Source organism: Pleurodeles waltl, chromosome 11, assembly GCF_031143425.1.
Source record: "Pleurodeles waltl isolate 20211129_DDA chromosome 11, aPleWal1.hap1.20221129, whole genome shotgun sequence".
In the NCBI taxonomy this organism is placed as follows: Eukaryota; Metazoa; Chordata; class Amphibia; order Caudata; family Salamandridae; genus Pleurodeles; species Pleurodeles waltl.
In genome coordinates, this window is record NC_090450.1 from 944,493,922 (window position 1) to 944,512,385 (window position 18,464).

Sequence of the window (18,464 nt, forward strand, 5' to 3'; positions counted from 1 at the left end):
GTGTTTCCGCTACACTAATACAGTTGTAGGACAATTGCTTTCAAACTCTCAAGTTACTGACATGATCAATTTCCGCCCATGACTCAGTTACTTTTAGGTGTATCTAGTCAGAAGAATCAGATGTTTTTACTTCCTAACCAGGGTGGCAAGAGACTTAAGCCTTTCACTCTTATTCAACAGAGGGTCCTACCCCAATGATGACTAGAGAGAAATTGATATTTCAATACTACTGTACCAATCATCTTAAAGATACATGAAACCATATGAAAAAGTTGTTGCTTGGAATCCACACAAAGGCGCATCAGTCCACATGTATTAGTCAAGTAGCAGAGTGGTAGCGTGTTGGAAGAAGATACCTGGGAGGTTACACTGGATATCTGACACATCACATACACTGTGAGACTCAGCATGGATTGTGCCTCGACTCTGAACGGTTTCATTGTAGCCAAGACAATAATCTTAAAAGAACAGTGGAAATCAACATTTAAACCTAAAAGTGAATGTTGACTGTGTGAATTGAGTAATCAGACAACCATGGAGAAAAAAAGTGCATAATTGGAGACATTCTGTGTAGAAATGTGATTCGGCTTCGAAACGACTGAGAACGTTTACGTTTAAAACATGGGTTAATGCCCTACCTTCTTGTAATTATAATATAGTCAGGTAGGTGGTCTTCTTCCCTCCCAACCTGTGGCCTTATTACTTGTTATGTTTATCATGACTGTTACTAGGGTTGTATGTAGGATAGGGTGAGAATTCAAGGCTTGTCCTACTGTTATTTGCAGTCAGATGTTTTTCGTTTTAAATAGTGATCTTTGATATAAAAAAAATTGTCAAGCTTAACCTATGCCTTATCTGAAATTTGCATTTTCTCTCTGCATCACATATTTCCAATTGTTGCCAGCAAACCTGCATGTGATTTTCTGATGTACATTCTTATTAAATATTCAACACAAACATAATCTTGATCTTTTATGTGCAAAGAGCTCAGAACTATTCTTGCCTATTTAGTAGGGCCTTTAAATGTAAAAGATGCCATAGAAACAATATGTACACTGCCATAAGTTATTCGTATATTTAAAATGTTTTCCATTTGTAAAATTATTTTAGAGAGTGTGCTGCATTACAGTTCATTGTGTTTTAATAGCTGCCTTGTGACACGACTGTGCTTTAAATAACTGATTAATGTGAGTTTTACTCCGCAAATCGTTGTACAAAATTGTGCTGGAAAGTAATCTGAATGTCATTTATTTGCAACTCTCTCAAAATAAGCACAGATTTGAGTGATCATTCTTGAGCCATATACAGAGGTGCATGTTCGCCAAACGGTCACTAAAGAACAAAAAAAATAGCAAAACCCATGCAATAGGCACATTTTACCATATAAATAAGGTTCCCAGTGTTCTGCTTCCACTGCTTTATACAGATAAATATAAAACTGTGTTTCCAGTCTACATTTACTTTTAGAAGCAGAAATATACAGAGAACAAGGCTTATTTTAAATGAATCTCAATGTCTTCGATGAACTCTTGGCCAAAATCTACGTAGATTGATAGTATGGGGAGTTAAAAAAGAGGATGAGATATCCTTAAATAACAACATAGCTTATGTCAAGATATATTTGAAGCATAATGCTCATTTTTACCTTCGGTGCATTGATTTATTATATTTGGTTGCTTAATTAGCTAAAACACGCCAAGCATCAAAGTATGAGTAGCAAGTTTATCAGTTAAATAAATGGGGAAAATTAGGATTTTACATACCACTTATTCACAAAACACAAAATAAACAAAGAGAGATACTGGTAAGATGGCCAGAAATAAATATGGATAAATAAAGACGGAAATGTTCAAAAAATAAACACCATAAAACTGGAAACCCTGAGAATAAACAGGAAGAGAAAAGAAGGGGACCTTACTAAGTAGGGACCTATCATTGGGTGAATGCCAAGTCCTTTGTTGCTGTGGCCCAACCATGCAGGTAAGAGTTTTGCCGTATGATCAAAATGCACTGCTGGACCAAGTAAATCGCATGTCTTAAAATACTATCATATACAATTAACTGTGACTGCAGACGCATAAAATATATAGACTTTTTGGAATACACAGTTTGGCTGCCTTAAATCTGCCAGTATGCGTTGTCGTACAAGCTTCTGACAATATAAAATGTTTTGAAACTAGTGCTCCTTCGACCCACACATTACTAATCCCTGTTTGCTAACATCGCAGAGTTCTAATAAAGAACCAGGATGCTAATTTAGCTTCAAGATTAGGCCAATGCAGCCACACAGGCTGCTTGATAAGGCAGCTCCCAGGCCCTTTCCTCGGTTGGCTGTGCTGCTGAGATTCTACAAACTGAGGACGTTTTCCCACGTAGGTTTAAAAGGAAGGAACTGGAAAGGCAATGGAAGATACGAAAATTAAACATCACTTTTAAGGACCTCTCTCTCTATTTAGGCACAAAGTCAGTCACTTTAATTATTGGGGTGTCTGCATATAGCTTCCTGCTGCTCTGCAACATCTGCTCCTTTAACTGGAAGAACGAAAACGCCTTTTGTGCCAACCACAATGCTCCTATTTTCAGATTTCAGGGTGTAGGAGGCAGCAACTGACAAAGGATGGGTGGCCTGGGGAAATCTTTAGGGAAAGGGGCTGTTGATAGTGGTGGGGGAAATTCCTCCTTACTAAATATGTGTATCCTTAAGTGACTAAATGATTTTCTGATCCGTGAAATAGCAGGACGAAAATTTGCTTCAACATAAAATAACTTCACAATTAAATGTAATATTTTAATAATTTCCTGCAGCCACGTCCATGGAACACAATATAAATCCTGTGTTCCTATATCCTTTGTCACTGATACAAAATGTTAGCACGGTTTAGGAACTCGGACTCTGGAAGCTGACACAAACCGCTGCAGACGGTATATTTTACATACACTAGACATGTAGATGTTTGTTTCTCAAATGGAGAAAGACTGTATTTGTGCATTCATCTAAACGGGGTCCTTCATTCCAGCTTCTTGAAACTCTACCAAATATTTCCATAAAACCATCAAGAGAGAACTCGTTCCAGTAGGGGAATCACTGCTTTTGACATGGTGAAATCACCTTAAAAGACAACACAATCCCTAGAAGCAGTGATGTGCCACCAATAAATAGTTCTAAATAATTTAAACGTTGCCTAGAAACGGTTCTCACCTTCTTTACAAACTATTTATTTGTTTTTACTCTCAATAAATCATCAACTCCACTGCATTTCAGTTGAAAGTTTATGCTGCTTCAGGAGTAGACAATCATTGGTAAAGGCAGTAGGTCTGGCTTCCATTTTGGGTCCTGGCTAAGATATTAAAAGCTTGTTTGTGACAGTGCAGAAACAAAACTAACAATGAACAAAAGAATTTCATATGTGGTGATCCAGTGAACTTTGCAGTGTCAGCACCCCACAGGGGGCGGAATGATACACCAACAGCCTATAGCATAAGGTGAAAGAAAAATAGCTCTCTGGGCGGATCCAAAGCCTACCCTGTTTATAAAAAATTGTTAACAACTGGTCAGGCAGACAGCTGTGTGGTGCTGTGGTTTTTCTACCATGATGTTTTGTGGTACGATTAAGGCTGAAGTCTACATAAAGCATCATATGTGCTAGAAAAATGTTGTGAATTCCACCTACATGTCCAGTGCCTGATTTACAACAGCAATATTACCCCAGAGATAGGGAGCTCCCAAGTGGCGAGCGACCTCCCTACTGGATGATACTGCCAAGGTCCACGCTTTCTTCTCAGGAGAGAGCATCTGACCAGCATGTCCGGGGCCTTCACGATATATGGTTTGCACCAGAGGTGGTGGGCAGGGTTTGATACATCTCAGCAGCAGGCACAGAGCACGGTTCTCTAGGCCTAGCGCTGTGTGCACACCGACCCAGCAGTAAGCACTGTGCACAGAAAAAGGATGGTTGCCGTGCATGGGCAGTGCTTAATTTGAGCTTGTTGTTTCCGGTGCTGAGCACCAGCACTTATTTTTGAGGGCCGGAGCTTATTCTGCCTCAAGCATTTGCTGCGAGCAAAAGACACACATGGGAAAGACGGAGGAAGGGAAAAACAAAAAAGCGTCACATAGAGAGAAAGAAGAAAGCTGCAAGAGTGAGCTGAAGGGGCAGGGAGTGACTTTATATGGATTGAAGAGGCCCGAGATGGCTTCAAGATGACGCCGCCTCAGTATTCCGTATTCACACATTTAATTGCAGCAGCCGCGTCTTTAAGAGGAGGGCTTGGGGCACCGGCACGTTTTTATTTACAAATTGAGCACTGTGCATGGGCCTTGTACTAGCATGGACTCTAGTCAAAGGCTGTCTTTGAGGTTTGTGCAATACAACAGGCTAAGGGGTGTGTACCCCACATGTATAACAATCTTGGCGCAAGTTTATGGTGTGTACCACACCTGAAGTACTACCTAAGGGCTTCTAGAGAGTGGAAAGGACACACGACGTGCATACGAGGCATATGAAGCAAGTACACCAGGCTAGGCAGTGTGTACCCCACATGTTTTTCAATGTTGTGGCATGTTTCTGGTGTGTAGCACACCTGGAGTACCTTGGGGCTTCTAGTGGGTGGAAAAGCCACGCTCCATGCATACCAGACATATGAAGCCTGTAAACCAGGCTAAGCTGTGTGTATCCCACATGTATGACAATATTGGGGCATGTTTCAGGTGTGTACCACACCTGAAGTACCTTGGGGCTTTTTGTGGGTGGAAAGGCCACGCTCCATGCGTACCAGGCATATGAAGCCAGTACACCAGGCTAGGCGGTGTGTACCCCCCACATGTATGACAATGTTGGGGCATGTTTCTGGTGGGTAGCACACCTGAAGTACCTTGGGGCTTCTAGTGGCTGGAAAGGTCATGAGCTGTGCGTACCAGGCATAGGAAGCAATCGCAAGCCGCAGCCCAAGTTTAGAGAAAACATTTGGTGTACATGTCTCGTGTGTGCCCAGCATACACGTTTGGTGTCTCTAGTGGTACTCACAACGCAAGTGTTGGCCACTAACTCTGTGCGCCCTACCCGTGCCCCCTTTATACACAAGACTGTCAGGAAAAGACAGCAAAAGTAATTTAGAGTATGTTGGAACTGAAAGCTTACAGGTCGGTGCACTGCGGGCGGAAGTGTTATATCCAGCTCAAAAACAACCGCTTCGTTGCTGGAAGGATAGTTCAGTGAGTTGAACACTCGCCGCTGAAACATGCAGTGATCGTCAGCTCTGGAGTTAGAATCCTGGCAAGGATGAGGTGGCCTTCTATCATCCCTAGGGTGGCAGCTTGAGCCCCCAACACACTGGCCAACTAACACCTGTTATTTACAAAGGACAGATGTGGCAGAAGCGCTCGGTAAAAGACAAGTAAATATTATAATGGATTTAGTGATAAAAGGTCGTCGATGCATCCCCGTGTTTGTGGCAGGTGTTCAAAAACGAATCTGAACTGCTTTCGCGGAGATAGAACTCTTAAATTCGAAAGTTGACATTCCAGATTACATGTTCGCAGACTAAACAGAATGTGGGCCTGTCTCCTGTGTGCCTCGGGGGCCCAAAAAATGCTTCCTTTTCGGGAAAAGCCAGGCTCGTTCAAACTTCCATTATAGGCCCGAACTACCTGGGATCCAGTTCGCCCACTCGCTCTCCCAAACACCCCTGGCATCTCTCCGGGCTTGAAAGTCCGCATTGTTCTGCCTCCATCTGCTCGGAAAATCTGCCTGACCTTCTGACAGAGCAGCGTGCGGCTCCATGAGGCCTGCAAGCTCGACTCCTCAGGCGATTTTGCACCGACCTTTGTTTTTTTCAAGCGTCAAAATGCAAGCTTAATATCGCTTCAGGGCGCTTTCTGCAACTCGTGGGCCGTCTCAAAATATTTTGTGCCACATGCAAAGTACCTTTTTTGGTCTGCGCCCTCATTTTGCACTCGACTGCAAAACCTGACCCTGTCCCCGTTTAAAAACCCAAATTGAGTAGGTACAAAGGGGGAGTAAATCGATATGTCGATTTTGTTTTGTCGATCGAAATGGAATAACACATTTTCAAAACCTGAATCAATGCAACCACAAGTGATGTTGCCATTATGGAGCCAAGAGACAAAGATGCTTGTGGTGTGCATCAGAAAAGAAAATATTTTATATGCGGCAGTATTATACTTCACTGAAACACATACACGTATGCTTAAATGGTGTACACATTGTGCGAGCAGACTCATGTCTGCTTTTAATTGTGCTAGTTAAGGATAAGAATGCGAACTGATAACGTTTTTTGTCCAGGGTCACACCGGTTGATTAAGAGGAGGAAGCTGGGATTTAAGGTCAGACCATACTATTAGTTTTACACGTGTACTTTGCTATGTGCTTTCCTTTTTCTAGAATTAAATTAAATCTCAATATTAGAAATTCATGTTGTGAATCACTTAATAAATGCATCTTGTAGTGGCCAACTGTACCTAAGTATGCTATATTAATTAATCCACATTATATACAAAATATATTTGTGGGGAAAGAGTATTTGTGGGAAAGACATACTTTGAAAGACATGGTAGTCACAAATGTCAATGGTGACCACAATTTCTATTTTTGTAAAGAAATAGCTGGCATGGCAATTTTATTTTAATTTTTTTTTTTTCTCATTCTATAAATGATAATAAACCTAACTGCAGAGTACCCAAAACCTATTATAAATTAACTTCACACAATGATGCTGGGGCAAAGAGGCGAAGGACAATGGGTCTGATCAATGCTATAACATTCTCCCATAATAGTGAAAGGTTTAAAATGGGGAGTTCAGACTGCACTTGGGGAGTTCCCAGTGCTCTGTTCTGCAAGTATCCCCGCTCATGGGAAGTTTAAGCATTTTCAGGGCAGCAGGCACAGAAAAAAGCTCCAACTGGCACACAGGTGCGGTGGGCAAAACAGTGACTTATCACGATGCCATGGGCACTGGTGCAAGGAAAGAAATGGGCATTTGATCCTGTGGGATATTTAAAAAAAACTACTGGAATTGGGGAACAGAGGGCCACTCACAGCCCTGGTGCCACCGCACCTGCTGCACTAATATCAGCTATGCCCCTGTGGCAAAGGCAGGACAGCAACATCACTCTCACAAACAGCGCAGAAGGTGAAAGCCCGTATGGCCTATGCCAAGAGAAAAGATTGTGCAAAGTTTCATGAAGCTCACAGCGAGGGAATCTTGGCAAACGGCAGTGTTTCACTTTGTAACACTGGTTTTCAAATTGGGACTTTACTGTAATTTATGCAGCACATTTCCTTATTTATCACTAAAAATTGTTCTGCGTACAATAAACTTAGCAGAAACTAGTCAGTGTTCAACTCTTGCACAGCGCCACTGCTTAGAAAAGCTTTGCGAAAGGTAAACCTACAAAGTTCTCTTTACATTTTTCACTTTAAATGGGCTTGAATAGAATGAGAATCACCTCACCTGTGGTGAAAATCATTTCACAATTTGACGACAAACTGCATGGGTGAAGGTATATCAGGAAACTCTGCAAAGTTTGCGGTTGGTAAAAATCAGGGACTTTGCAAAATCTTCGTTTTATCAGATCCATTTCCACCGAAGAGAAATGTGGGTGTTTGGGAAGTGTCTTCTGGTGTGGGATACCATACAACTCTCTGTGGAAGCCTTGTACAGTCTCCAATATCCACGGATTGGAGAAGATTTCCTTCCCACTGTCTCCAAACCACCTCAGCCTTCCTCCGATTCTTACTTGGGAAACATGGTTAATGGTTACCAGAAAATACTCGAGAGGCATTTACTCCTCCTTGAAAACCACCTCTATTGCCCCTGCCTCCGCTGACACCTCTGGAAGGAGGGGAGGTTCCTTGTGGTTGGCAATAATGCCAGCCATTCTTTCTCCTTCCTTGATCTCAAAGTGAACCTTCGAGAAGCCATGTTGCCATGCTCAGCTAGAGGAGCGGCTCCCGCCCCTTCACTTCCCAGTCAAAATCTTTTTCATGGAAGATTTCGCCTTGTCTAAGGCTGAGAAGGTGAGCACAAACTTCCCAAGTCCCCTAACGCATGGATCCCCAAATAAGTTGCCCTGAGGAATGGCTCATGCCTTCGATGTGCAGAGGTCCTCCAATTGTTATTAGAAGGGACCTACAACGTTCTGCGGACAGGGCGCAAATTGCATTTCCTAGCATGCATATCACTCTCTGTGCCCATCCTGAGACCACATCATCCAACAAGAATTCTCCCAACACGTGGGCGTCTTCTGCAATCTCTAGGATTTTGGAGAGATGACCCATTGTGCTAAGAAGCTTGTCTTGACATGCTCTCAACAAGAAGTTTTCGCCTTTCTTCGGGCCTTTGATGTTTTTTGCGAAAAATGTGCACAATTTTGCATCTGTCTCTGGGATTGCTGTATCTTTGCCTCTAAGCAGGACAAAGACTAGGGCACTCTGCCCTTAAATTTGCTCTGACTTCGTTGTCCACCTGCTGCCTGATCTTCTTGACACATAATCTGTCACCATTTGGCTTCGGGCCCAGTCCAAAGTCCTATGGTAGTAAATTTGATCCAGTTCAAAAATGTCACATTGAGAATCCCTTTGTTCTGTGGACCCTATTGTAGCTGGGCTGGGTCACCAAGGTCTGTTGCACCCCGGCTGCTTATTAGAGGATTGATCATAGTCATCTGTAACGCCCCCTTCCCACGAAAGGGTCAGAGTTTGAGTGATATCATCAGATTTCCTGAGTAGTACTATCTTCCCATTGGTGTAACAAACTGGAAGGGGCCTCGCTCCAGACTCACTCAGACCAGGTGCTGTGTTGAGGGCACCCCCTCAAGTTCGGGGGCTCCCCTGCCGGGGCTGCAGGGTCCTTTGATACACCACTGTATCTCCCAAAAGGCTATGGCGGTCATTCTGACCCTGGTGGTAAAAACCGCCAGGGCCATGGTCCGCGGGAGCACCGCCAACAGGCTGGCGGTGCTCCTTTGGGCATTCTGACCGCGGCGGTACAGCCGCGGCCAGAAACGGAAAGTCGGCGGTGTACCGCCGGCTTTCCGCTGCCCAGGGGAATCCTCCATGGCGGCGCAGCTTGCTGCGCCGCCATGGGGATTCCGACCGCCATCCTGTTCCTGGCGGTTTCGGCCGCCAGGAACAGGATGGCGGTATGGGGTGTCGTGGGGCCCCTGGGGGCCCCTGCAGTGCCCATGCCAATGGCATGGGCACTGCAGGTGCCCCCGTCAGAGGGCCCCACTTAGAATTTCAGTGTCTGCTTAGCAGACACTGAAATTCGCGACGGGTGCTACTGCACCCGTCGCACCCCTTCCACTCCGCCGGCTCCATTCGGAGCCGGCTTCCCCGTGGAAGGGTGTTTCCCGCTGGGCTGGCGGGCGGCCTTTTGGCGGTCGCCCGCCAGCCCAGTGGGAAACCCAGAATGACCGCCGCGGTCTTTTGACCACGGTACGGTCTTCTGGCGGTTCCCGCTTGGCGGGCGGCTCCCGCCGCCCGCCAAGCTTGGAATGACCCCCTATGTACTTAAGCATACACATACTTTTTGAGATGGGTTTGCAGTTTTTCAAATCCTTTGAGGTGCTCCAGATAATGCTTTCTGCTTGCTTTCCAAGGTTGATGTTTATCAGAGCCCAGTGGAATCCTAGCAAGAAGGGGGATTGTGCCCACTCCCAGTACTTCTGATATTTTTGCTGCCAATTTATTCAGCTAGTCATTAATTGGCACCAAAGCCTCGCTTAGCACCACTGAAACGGAATATCACAGCGATTATGATTAAGAGAAAACTATCAAGGTTTATCTTAATCTCGAGCACTTAAGAAAGAGGAACGGTAAAGAGTTTCAATATTCGTTATGCCATGCTGAGTTATGTGATTGGTGCACACGTGGACACTGTTACCTTTCATTCCCAAGGTTTCATGGGAAGTGTAGTTTTCAAGGTTATTAAAGGAATGGACAGTAAAACGACTGTTATTCCAATTAAAGTGAAGAAAATGACGCATAATCCTTGCCTCCAGTCCTTTCATAGAATTGCAAGTTGCACTGACATTTTATTTCAATCTCTTGTGCAATATTTCACATTTTTGCAAATGTTAGACGCATGATTTTGGCAGCACTGACCCGTAACTGGTTAAAGTTATGACACAAGGATGTAAACAGTAAGAACATGAACACATGAGCTTACTGCTTGGTCTCTGTGCCCTCCTGGCGAAGGGTAGGGCTGAGCAGCCGTCAACAGGAAGGGGCTTGCCAGGTCAGCACTATGGCCCTAGGGCCAGTCTTAACTCAGACTACATTTAAACGATGTTTCCACACCACAGCTGATTTGTAGGACTTGTGAATAATTAGCTTTTGTGCATTGGACAGTCTGTCCTCAGGAGCCAGCTTGCTTCCTGCCTGCCTTACTGCAATCAGAGGCAGGACCCAGAGGGGCAGAGTGTGCCTGTGTTACCACTACTTACCTGTAATCTGATCACGTGGGCCGCAGTATGTTGGTGTCACATACATCCCATTCAGTCAGTGCTTAATTTGTAAGTAAAAATATGATGGTGCCCAAAGCTCTCTTCTGAAACACGAACTGCTACAGTTAAATGTGCGAGCACGGAATACTGAGGCAGTTTAATCTTGAAGACATGACAGGCCTCTTTAATCCATTTACAGCCGCTCCCTGCCCGTCCAGCTCACTCTTTCAGCTTTCCGCTTTCTCCCCTTGTGAGCTTTTTTGTTTTTCTCTTCCTCCGTCTTCTCCAAAAGTCTCTTTTGTTAGCAGTAAATGCTTGAGGCAGAAATATAAGTGCCGGCCCTCAAAAAATAAGTGTAGGTGCCTCTCACCGGAAACCACTGGCTGAAATTAAGCACTGATCTCATTGCATATACAGCGTAATATGGATAAGACTCTGAAACAAGACATTTGACATAAGTTTCCTCAGTTCCACCAGCAGCTGTTACCATTGGCTGCAGGGCAAGGAACCTGGAAAAACTGATGTGCAGGATGACGTGTTGTAGGCTTTGTGGGGGGAAAAGTGGAAGATGCGCAACACATCTTGAGTGTTTCTGATGGTCTGAGCCAGGAACAAGAAAGACAAGGAACACCCAGATATTTGGAAAGTCACGCGAGAATTGGCCAAGAAGCAGCAACATTTTGCAATAGTGGATCAGAAGTCCTGATAGCAGGCTATGTGGTTGAGAGTTTAGCTTGTCCATTGAAAAAGTAAGAGCACCCGCTGAAGGCATATTTGTACAGACATCATGACATCTGTTTAAAGCATGGGACTGATTAACTGACTTTTGATCAGTCAGAAGAGAGGCGATTCCCTTGCACTTCTGTTTACAATTCTCTCTTTTTATCAACAGTGGGAAGTTGTGCACTTTTTGTGCAGACAATAATTGGCTAGAATGTGTTTAATGAGTTGTTTTAATTATATTTTTTAAGTAATAATTTTTTTTCAAGATAAAGTTTTTATCAGCCTTTTGTCGGAGACTATACATTTCAAGCAACTGGAAAAGTGCAGCTCATATTGATGGATGGAAGACAGAAATGTCTGCATATCGAACTATGGAAAAAACAACATATTTTAACACCAGAATCTGAAGACATACTGGTCAGTTTAATGAACTGTTAGCAACACCTATCGTTTTTCCTCCCTTCAGTTTGTGCATTCCACCCCATTTCATTACCAATACAAGGTTACCTTTTTGAATGTTCATGTCTTTATTCAACTCCATTATTGTATTATTTTCTGTAGGTGTAAGATTCCAAGGAACGTATGACATATTCTGGTTTTCTACTTACTGAAATATGCCCTCTGGTTTTCTTGACAAAGCACAGATGTAAGATTAACAGATTTCACCATAGAGATAATTGATTTATTTAATAAAAATGGAGCTCAATATGACTCTCTAACAGTTCGCAGAGTTTCAGAGCAGCTGCTGACGTCATTACCCAAAACAATGACAACCAAGCCTGCAAATGCTACTCCCTTGGGATCAATGGGCCTTTTCCCCTGGCCCTGAGCAGGAGACGATGCTGCAGCTGATGCTTCCAGGCGTTGCCACCATTTATCTGGACAGAGCAAGCCCCATCATGAAGTTTCCAGAAATTAAATTTTGGATCCCAGAAACACCCAGTCCTCAGCATCGTAATCTAGGTGTCACATTTCATCGGTGTAGATCAAAGCACCACGCGCCATTATTGTGGCATTTTGAGAAATATTTTTTCTGTGCTTTGCCCATGCATAAAATGCTGGCATCCTCTTATCTCCTGGCACACGGTGTCATTGATGTCCTGGATGAAGGACAAATAGCCATGTAAGGCAAAGCACAGTCTCAACTGCTGTGACGTCAGACAGTGCATACCCAAATGTATTGTACATTGTGGAGCGGTCTCTTTCCACCTCTGTCCACTGGTTCCTACTGGGCTGGGGCTTCTGCCAGAAGCTCCTCCACTACTCTGCCAGCTTTTCACTATAAACTGTGCTGGTTTCTGGACTAAGACATACACCTCTGAGGATGACGTGTCGGGAGCTGCTTTAAGTCATTCCATGTCCATTTACATGGTGTTTTACTGATTGAGAGTCGTAATACTTTATCCAGAAGGGTCACCTATAAAATAATTTACAGACTCAACTTGAGTAGTAATATTTGTGTGATAAGGCAAACTGTAAACATGTTGCCATACAACAGCCATTTGTACAGGAAAGGGGTGCTTTGGTGGATTGACCTAAGACGGGATCTACCCACAACCCCCTGGATGGTTTTTATTTCTATATTTTACGCATGGTTCCCCCATGATACTACTTCTCACCCCAAACTGTGCTTGACCAAAAGGGTGTCTGAGACTCCTGACAGCATAAAATTCGATTTGTGTACAGATCTACAAGGTGATGTTTTACACCTCAGGATTCTACCAACTTTGGTTCTAATCTTGCTGTCTCCGAGGCCCCTTGGAACTCTCCGGTGGGAATCACCCTTATTAACAACACTTATCCACGTACAACTCTGTATGATGTCATAGGCAACCTCAGTGGTGTTTAGGGAGTTATACAAAACAATTTAAATATCTAAATGAATCAAGTATTATGTTTCTGGGAGCAAAAGAATAGTTACTTGTTTGTAAAGAGTGCCAGCTATTGCAGCTGTGCCATTCCCAAGCACTATAAATAGAATGTATTACGACTACCCCCTTTAACCCACACGGTGTATTTATATCAGATGCAAAAAAGGCTGAGTCAGGCCTGCTGGGATTTAAACCTCTGACATAAAAGTGTGTATTATTAGTATTCATTTGATCTAAAGGTATATGACGTACCCTACAGTTAGCTCAAGGTCAGAGAAGAATCTTATAGCGAGCTTTAATACATCAGCCGAACATGTCAAACATGAGGTGCCTTACACAGAACATTAATGTATGAATGGGATCTGGATGAGATAAGGGATACAGGAACCAGGGTGTGTCTGGGATATGCTATTAGGATAGTCCAACTACCCATGATTACATGAGACTATGCATTTTTACACATTGGCTGCACGTGTGTATCCTAAACATACTAAAGGCCTCATTATGTTGGCCCGCTAGTCTTGTGGTGAGAACACCGCCGCGGACATGGAGGTCTACTCACCGGGCCTAGGACGACTTCCCCGGAGGGAAAGGTGCAGCAGCACTGTTCTCGATTCATAATAGAGCCGGCAGCAATGCTGCAGCACGCAGGGTGCACCAGCATCCTTGAAATGCACACTGTCTGCGGCGCCCTGCACTTGTTCTCCGCCAGCTTTTTCATGGTGGGGAAACCACCATGAAAAGGCTGGTGGAGAATAAGGTTGTAATCAGCACGGCAGCACTGGGTTCAGTGCCGCCATGGTTGACTACAACCAAGACCGCCATCAGCATGTCGGGATCTTTGATCCTGGTGGGGAAGGCGGTCTTGTAGGTGGGTCCACCCGCCTATCTTGTAATGTGGCAATCAGACCGCCACAGCCGCAGGGGTCCGACCACCACCTCTGGGTTGGGGGTCCAATGACCGCCAGCCTCGTAATGAGGCTGTTAGAGTATGAAGTATACAACGGTAGTGATGTGTGCAAACGGACATGATTGCTAGATCAAGCAATAAATCCAGAGTTAAAACTCAGATCCCAGGCTCCAAAGTCAGCATCTTGACCTCTAGAAAGCACCTGAACTCCATAGAAGAGATATGTGTGTATTTCAGCAGCATGTACCTTCTACACTGAACCGGCTTACCAGCACCCTTATGGTATATCTGGAGCACAATAGTGCTTTATTACCTTGTGCTTCAGTTTCCTTAGTTGTCTGCGTGGGAATCGTTCTGCCTTTGTGCGTTTACACTTGTTTTCCTTCAGCTTTAAAAAAAGGGACTTTCGATCTATGTTGTGGGTAAAGGTCTGCTAAACAGGTGCAGCCTCTGATGTTTTATTAAATGGTTTGCCTTTATCTCCTCTGTTCCTCCTACATTTGGCTGTTGTAGGCCCATCCATGGAACCATGTCTAGGTACTAGGCTGCCACTATATACTAAATAGAGCAAATCAAGCTCATACATAAGAAATCTTTTCGGGCGTGACCTCGTTATTTATATTAAGGAATCTTCCAAGAAGTTTTGGAAATTGTGGTTGCGGACATATTGGGATTTTGTGCAATATGGAGACAGTATTCCGCCTCTTTGATGTAAATTACGCTATGTGATTTTCTCTTTTGAAGGTGAAGATTCTAATTTCTCTTGGATGAAATATTTGTGTATCATGCCTGTTGAAATGATGACAGTATTTTAACATTGGTATTTTTATAAGATTTATTCTTGGAAATAAAATATGTATTATTACTATTACAGGGCTCGGAAAATCCACTCGACCACTGTATTGGGGAGTCTTATTTGATCAGGTCGAGCTATTTTTAATACTTTTTTGGCGAGTTGACACTGAACAGGTGTTCTGTTCAGTTGAAAAGTGGAGGGGCAATAAAAGATGCCTTTAAATCTTGTTCTTATGTCACATTTGCTCTATGTTCACAGACAGAGGGCAAAAGTCTGTTTTTCTTACACTTAATTTTCCTTCTGACTGCAGAGTTCCAGGACTTTGTAAGGTGAACTGTGTGAAATGCTGCTTAGAATGTAAAATAAAAGGATATATAGGTATGAGATTTTTCCTAACACACAACATTTAAATGACTATGTCAACTGTGCAAACATTTCAAAATATATTTCAGTGGTTGTGAAAGCCCTTTTTTATATTTCTGTGTGATAAAACAAAATATTTTAGTAGGATGAAAACAAATCAGAATACTTTACATGTTGATGTGCAAAGGATATGTTTTCTGAAACCCAATTTTCACAGATTGTTAGGACACTACATAGTTTTATCAGTAAAGCTGCAAGTTAGTGGAGAGGTTTTTGGAAATTTCTTTGAAAGTTACTGTGTGTAAATGACAATATGTTACCACATCATGGTTTAGTAATATATTTATTAAAATTGAGTGTTTAAACAAACTGAGAAACACTCCTGCCCTGATGGCAATGTTGTTAGTAAACTAAAATAAGTCCTAGGTTATGTGGGCTAGATTCTTGTGATACATGCAGCAAACTTTAGTCCACTTAATCAAACAAAAGAGGTTTTTTTGTACTGAAGAAATGCTAAGCTCACATATTTGAAAGTACAATCATATGTGAGAATTAAGAAAAAGGTGACTCTATAAAATATTTGCTTAGGATCACACAATTAGAGACCCGTTTATGGGTCAAGTACATTACTGTTAAGTTGAGTAGATTATTTAAATTACTCGACCTGTGGGTCTCATAACATTTTTATGATTTTTCGAGCCCTGTGTTACACTAAGCTGCTACAGAGGCCTGCCGAAATATTAATAAAGTTCTCCTTATAAAACAGTAGTAGAGGTATGACAGGACAGCCATTGAATAGCAGAAAACGTTCCCCATAAAATACCAATGGAGGGGTGAAGGACCCTGTAATACGCAAACAGACAAACAATTGCAGCAGATTTGACAAACTGTGAGCCCACTGATGCTTAAAGCATCTCTGACCCAGAGTAAAGGGTGTCTACTGGTCCTTCACCTGGACAGGGAGACTGCAGGCTGGGGCACTGAAGGGCCCCATACTTGTGTTCCTTCTCTTCCTCCTGTGTTGAACATTTCACCATCTAACATGAGAGTGTATGTCTGTATGTCTCTATTAAATATCAAGATATATTTCACAATCAGACATCAGGAAATTTGTCTGCTTTAAATATTGAGATGTATTTCACAATCAAATATTAGGAAATGTGCCCCATAAAATATATCGAAGGATACATAAAAGGGATGGATGGAATGTTTGAACTGAGATTAAGTCAAGCATTCCATCTATCACTTTCTTGTATTCTTTAGTGTGTGCCCTAAGTGGGACAGGTATGGCCAGACGTGGATCCTGTGCACACTGTGCCCTGGAATGAAGCTATCCCTGGCTGATGAGCCCTATCCAGGGGGAGACAGGTCCTATGTTGCTTGTGTTCCGGTTCAGAGAGGACCTGGCTTGGCAGTTCGGGCTGGGCTGTTCCCATTGGAGCAGGGTCAAGACTGATTTGCAGTGTTGAGCACGTATTTTGTGAATTGTAATGTGAATCATTCATAGATATTTTGTAATCGATAAATGGTTAGGTTTAAAAAACAAAATATTAAAAAAGTTTTTAAAAACGACTGATTTGTATATGGCTGGGTCCAAGCTGAGGTGACAAGGAGGGCAAAACAGCAGTGAACTGGGATGCAGCCTAGTGAACACCAGGGGCTGAGATTAATTCAAGCATTCCATCCATCACTTTTTTGTACGCCATGAAATATCGAGATATATTTCGCCATCAAGTGTGTCCCTTTAAATAGCAGCCATATTCCACCACCAATGAACAGAATGTGTTTCACAGTTCTTCTTTCACCGTCAGATGTTACGATGCAGGTTCCCATCCTACATATAAGGAAAGCTCCATCATCACATATAAAGCAGTAGCTCACCATCAAATACCAGGACATGCGTGAGAGCAAAAATCATGGCATCAAATGCCATTAAAGAAGAGTTTGTTTGCACCATGTAGTAACCGGGCATTTGCCTGTCTGGCATGCTAGACACACACAGTCGTGCCATGGATGCACAGAAGGCATGGGGTGGCAGAGGGGGGCTGCTGCAGTGAGCCGATGGCTCCTCCGCTCCCTGCCCAGCAGTCGTCCATCCCCAGCCCCTTCATTGGGCAGCGCCCCTGTCAGTCTACGGAGCATCTTCCGGAAAGGCCAATCGCGAGGCCCGGCGCCACACTTGCTTCCCAGGCACCTTGCACAGAGGCGCCGGGCTGCGTGCAGTGTGGTCCTCCTTTCGGGAGAAAGGCAGCTCTCGCTCTCCCCCGGCCCCCACCTTCTGTTGACTTGGAAACAAGCTCCCTGCCTTTAACCCCCCCTCCCCTCCTCAGCCAACCAACAGCCCCCCCGCCCCCCTCCCGGGGTAATGACAAAACAGCTCCCCGGCGCGCAGCGGGGGCGCACGGCGGAGCGCGCGAGGGAAGCCGAGGCTGCACCGTCCTGAGGCGGCAGGCGGAAGGGAGCCCGGCGGACGAGGAGGCTGCTGCCCCGGGGTGCGCGCCCAAGGATGCCGGGGCTGAGGGATGCCAGGGGCTGAGGCGCCCGCGCCGGCCGCGGCTGCACAAGGTGAGGCTGGGGCCGCTGCTCTTTCTTAGAAACGTGTCGGGGATTAGGGGGCCTCCCTCCACGCCTGGCCCCGGAATAAGAGCGGATTACAGGAAGAAAGAGGGGTGGGGTGCCGGGCAGGGAGGGGCGGCTGGACCGATGGAGCCTGGGTGGTGCTCTGTGCGCTGAGCTGTCAGTCTCTCCGGCAGCGGGGGGATGTGCAGTGTGTGTGTGTGTGTGGGGGCAGCGAAGGATGGAGAGAAGCATCCAAGGAAGGAAAGAACTGAAGGATGAGGGTGGAGTAGAGGAGGGATGGGCAAGGACTGGAAAACAGGGGAAAGGGGGAGAGGACGAGATGGACCAAGAATGGGAAGTAGGGTGGGGAGAAGAGAAAGAGGTGGACGAAGAATGGGAAGTAGGGGTGGAGGGAAGAGGTAGAGATGGGTGAGGTGTGGGAGGGAGCTTCAGTGAGAGGGCCGATGGATGATTATGTAGGACAGGGAGGGTGGGAGATGAATGGAGGATGGAGGAAAAGGAGGGACAGGTGAGGAAATAGGAGGAACGAGAGAGGGATGAATGAGCAGTGGGAGAGGAAGAGCGGGGGAACAGGTAGGACGGGTGATGAATGTTAAAGGAGGGATGGAGGGAGGGTGAGGGAAGATACGATGGGATGGGGAGGGGTAGGCTAGGGAGGATGAAGGAGAGGAAGTACATGGGAGAGATGGGGATGAAATGGGAGAGAGATGAATGAATGGTGGGAGGGGACCACTGGAGGAAAGCGGAAGTAGATGG

At 44.6% G+C, this 18,464-nt stretch overlaps 2 protein-coding genes across 3 annotated transcripts in view; one reads left to right on the top strand and one right to left on the bottom strand.

The window, feature by feature from the left end:
- The window catches only part of RSPH14 (radial spoke head 14 homolog), a 398,766-nt gene that overhangs the window by 81,122 nt on the left and 299,180 nt on the right, over window positions 1–18,464 (bottom strand). The window lies entirely within an intron of this gene.
- Window positions 17,302–18,464, top strand: part of GNAZ (G protein subunit alpha z) — a 221,802-nt gene continuing 220,639 nt past the window's right edge. For both annotated transcript variants that reach the window (XM_069215106.1, XM_069215107.1), the window contains exon 1: window positions 17,302–17,693. The gene's annotated coding sequence lies outside the window, so the exon portion shown is untranslated. The remainder of the gene's footprint in view (window positions 17,694–18,464) is intronic.